The sequence below is a fragment of the Macrobrachium nipponense genome, chromosome 11 (genome assembly GCF_015104395.2).
Source record: "Macrobrachium nipponense isolate FS-2020 chromosome 11, ASM1510439v2, whole genome shotgun sequence".
Lineage (NCBI taxonomy): Eukaryota > Metazoa > Arthropoda > Malacostraca > Decapoda > Palaemonidae > Macrobrachium > Macrobrachium nipponense.
Window position 1 is genome coordinate 77,958,566 of NC_061087.1, and position 5,000 is coordinate 77,963,565.

General features: G+C 30.6%; 1 non-coding gene across 1 annotated transcript; it reads right to left on the reverse strand.

The window, feature by feature from the left end:
- Positions 1 to 3,389: 3,389 nt before the first annotated feature.
- Positions 3,390 to 3,462, reverse strand: Trnam-cau (transfer RNA methionine (anticodon CAU)). Its single transcript has one exon. It is a non-coding gene; the product is annotated as a tRNA-Met (tRNA).
- Positions 3,463 to 5,000: the final 1,538 nt, after the last annotated feature.

The following is a 5,000-nucleotide window of genomic DNA, read 5'->3' on the forward strand; positions in this document are numbered from 1 at the left end:
TGGTTTATCTAATGTTATCAGGTTTTACATTCTTTACAGATATTTCTGTAAAGAGAAAAAAAACGTTATTTCAAGTTAGCATATGAAATATAATATCAAATATATTAAATAATTTATAACTTCCTTAAACTAATATAAATACATTTCGCTTGACTGAAGGTGGTGAAATGCATTTGACGTGTGCGGTTCGGTTGGCACGCTTGGAACACCGAGTTTTGAGGAGACTGTCTGGTGTTCATGCACGATAACTTACAAATCTTACATACGCCAATTTTCTTTTTAATATCTAGTAAACGTGAAATTGACAGAATATTTTTATAAATATGAAGGAGGATTCAGATATACCAGAGAAGGAAATTGGAAATATTGTTTTTTTATATATATAAATGAATGGTTTAATGAAGTCAGATAGGCCTAGAATAATCTAAACAGATAACGACATCTGTGGGATAAACATTATTTACTGTTGTTATTCTTTAATATTGTTCGAAAGAATACATTGCCTTATTTTTAGATGATGTTGTTCCTTAATTATATTCTAAAACATTTATTTAACTTCTATTAGTTGATATTTTATTATTAAATGATTTTTTAATACTACGTTTCGACCTCTTGCTCACTATCAATATTATCTACCACCCATTACGAATATTAATAATAATATATGGAAATACATTTTTGTTTTACCGCTTTACCCATATGGAAAGAGTAAACATTTTTCTCTGAAAGAGTGACTAATTTCAGTCCTTTAGCCATACGGTTTCAGAATAAAGCCAATCAGCACTGAAATGATCAATTATATATTTGGCATAAAAGATGTAATAGAACACATTATTAGTCATAAAAAGTCGAACACCACACAAATAACTATAAATAAAATCACACAGCATTTATCATATGATTCTTTGCCTTTCACAGACCAGGCGAAGGCCATTAGGCCTAGACAAACATTTATTTCATATGTTTTTTATATTTTGATTACGATAAATAAACTTAATATAAAAAATAGTTTTGTTTTTAACATTGTATACGCAAAACATATAGGCCTACAATTTTGAGTGCTAAAGTAAAACCGTCTTCAGACCGAAAAAATGGTTAGGGCGACTTACAAGAAAAAAAAAATATTATACCAAAATTATTGAAGAAGAAACACAGGAGAGAAATATAATCATTTTAATTTCCTTTAAACAATGTTATTTACCTCGCCTGCCATAATATACATTTTTTGGTTTAGAGTTAGCCAGTCGTGTGCAGGAAAAAGATCTTGCTCTAGGACAACCTATAACCAAGTAACAGAAACTTAGTCTTTCACCATATAGCACATCATGCGCCTGCGCGCGCGGCCGGGTGAATAGTTGCCAGAAACTGCTAGATGAATACTTCCCTATGTATGTATCTATTGTCCGAAACATTAAGGCAACTGGTGCAATACTTTGTAATGCGACTGTACATAGCAATGGGCTTGTGTCCTATGGCAACACTGATAAAAACAAAGCTCCGTTACTAATAAATAAAGGACTGAAGGGATAATCTTGACTGAGACCCAAAAAGGTTGTGTAATATTTTAGCTATTTGAGCATTTGCCATGCATACTAATAAGAGAGAGAGAGAGAGAGAGAGAGAGAGAGAGAGAGAGAGAGAGAGAGAGAGAGAGAGAGAGAGATGAGTGCGGGGTTCCTCTCTCGTGTGTTATGAAAGTGACCTGTAATAATATATGCATATAAAACATAAATATCTATTTAATAAATACACCATCAACTAGCATATATTCTGAAAAGCATATATGATTTATCATGACATTTATATTACAATAACATGGATAGATGCTAAATGCAATTTAAATATAATGAATCATATTTACATGCTCAGGCATATAAATTTAATTGTGAATGGAAATTATGCAAAATCATAAAGCTGTGCACATAAAGCAAAAATGGAAATTACTGATCTCCATTCTTTGCATGAACGAGGCAAAGAAAATAACCCATTTTCAATAATTTTTTTGGCTGTACCTGTGTTCTTTAATCATTAACATAACTATTCAATGACAAAATCAGATAATTCAAAATATTTTCTCATTAATTAACAAGGAATTTCTGTGTCCTGCTGCAAAATATTATGGATATACTCTGACCAATTTTTGTTCTAAGTACATGAATAATATCTGTATGAAAGCCAAATACACATTTGAAGCAAAGTTATTCGTGGGTGTAAAAGTCAAAATGAATTTTAAAAGAATATTGCCCCGAGTGAGGATCGAACTCACGACCTTCTGATTATGAGACTGACACACTGCCTACTGCGCTATCGAGGCCATTTATTGGCTAAAATTGGCTTTTTTTTTTTTTTTTTTTTTCATTTTCGGTGCACCTTCAAGTTTTCACCAATCTAAGTATTCAACATTGATTTTGCTTATTTTCTGGAAGTAAGTAGCACTTGGCAATTACATCTTTACACGAAGATTTGAAACATCTTAAGAAAATAATTCAGTTTGTACTCGGTAGTTAAGTAAATGGAAATTGATAATTTTATAATTTAGAAAACTTCTGGTACATAGCAATGGGCTTGTGTCCTATGCCAATATGACAAAAACAAAGCTCTGTTACCAATAAATGAAACACTTCAGGGGTAATCCTTGACCAAATAATTTAGTTATCTGATAATTTGCCATGGCACACTAATGAGAGAGAGAGAGAGAGAGCGAGGACTGTGGAGTTCTTCTCTCTTGTTGTTATGAAAGTGACCTGTAATGATAAATGCATATAAAACATAAATATCTACTTAATAAATACATCATCAACTAGCAAAGTATATTCTGAAAAGCATGTATTATCATGACATTTATATTACAATAACATAGATAGATGCTAAATGCAATTTAAATATAATGAATCATATCTATATGATCAGGAATATAGATTTAATTTTTGAATTGAAATTATGCAAACTCATAAAGCTGTGCACATAAAGAAAGCAAAAAAGGAAATTACTGATCTCCAGTCATTGTAGTTGAAATTTTTTTTTTTTCATTTCAAGCATATGAAAAATATCGATACAATGCTCATTATGATTGAAAAACTGTGTTTTACTAGAGAACCAGGAGCTATGCATGAACAAGGCAACGAAAATAACCAATTTTTAATAATTTTGTTGGCTGTACCTGTGTTCTTTACTCTTAAAAATAATTGTTCAACAACAAAATCGGATAATTTAAAATATTTTCTCATTATTTAACAACGAATTTCAGTGACATACTGCAAATTATTATGGCAATAATCTGACCAGTTTATATTCTAAATACATGACTAATATCAGTATGAAAGCCAAATACACATGTGAAGCAAAGTTATTCATGTGTGTAAAAATGAAAATGAATTTTAAAAGAATTTTGCCCCGAGTGAGGATCGAACTCACGACCTTCAGATTATGAGACTGACGCGCTGCCTACTGCGCTATCGAGGCCTTTTATTGGTTAAAATTGGCCTTTTTTTCAGAGTGCCTTTCACCTTTCACCCTAATTACATATTCAATATTGCTTTTGCTTATTTTCTGGAAGTAAATAGCGCTTGGCATTTACATTATGACATGAAGATTTGAAACATCTTCAAAATAGTTCAGTTTGCACTAGTAGTTAAGTAAATGGAAATTATTAATTTTATAATTTGGAAAACTTCTGATACAATTGCATTTTTATACATTGCATCACATCGGATCGTTTTTCTTTTTTATTTTCCATACAATAACTAGTTTGGGAAAAATTTTTATATGGATATTGGAATCTATTATCACCTTGTTTTATGCAGGCATTTTTTTATGAAATATTTAATTATGTTTTGGATAGGAAAAGGCCTGCTTACGAACCGTAATATAAAACAGAGATCATCTGTGAAAGGTTGTTAGTTTAGCAATATAGTGTGTGTGTGAGGAGTTGGTTTATCTAATGTTATCAGGTTTTACATTTCTTTACAGATATTTCTGTAAAGAGAAAAAAAAAACGTTATTTCAAGTTAGCATATGAAATATAATATCAAATATATTAAATAATTTATAACTTCCTTAAACTAATATAAATACATTTCGCTTGACTGAAGGTGGTGAAATGCATTTGACGTGTGCGGTTCGGTTGGCACGCTTGGAACACCGAGTTTTGAGGAGACTGTCTGGTGTTCATGCACGATAACTTACAAATCTTACATACGCCAGTTTTCTTTTTAATATCTAGTAAACGTGAAATTGACAGAATATTTTTATAAATATGAAGGAGGATTCAGATATACCAGAGAAGGAAATTGGAAATATTGTTTTTTTTATATATATAAATGAATGGTTTAATGAAGTCACATAGGCCTAGAATAATCGAAACAGATAACGACATCTGTGGGATAAACATAATTTACTGTTTATTTTTTTACTAAATGATTTTTTAATACTACGTTTCGACCTCTTGCTCACTATCAATATTATCTACCACCCATTACGAATATTAATAATAATATATGGATATACATTTTTGTTTTTCCGCTTTACCTCATTATGGAAAGTGTAAACATTTTTCTCTGAAGGAGGAGTGACTAATTCAGTCTTCAGCCATACGGTTTCAGAATAAAGCCATTCAACACTGAAATGATCAATTATATATTTGGCATAACAGATGTAAAAGAACACATTATTAGTCATAAAAAGTCGAACATCACACAAATAACTATAAATAAAATCACACAGCATTTATCATATGATTCTTACCTTTCACAGACCAGGCGAAGACCATTAGGCCTAGACAAACATTTATTTCATATGTTTTTTATATTTTGATTATGATAAATAAAACTTAATATAAAAAATAGTTTTGTTTTTAACGTTGTATACGCAAAACATATAGGCCTACAATTTTGAGTGCTAAAATAAAACCCTCTTCAGACCGAAAAAAAATGGTTAGGGCAACTTACAAGAAAAAAAAATATCATACCAAAATTATTGAAGAAGAAACACAGGAAAGAAAT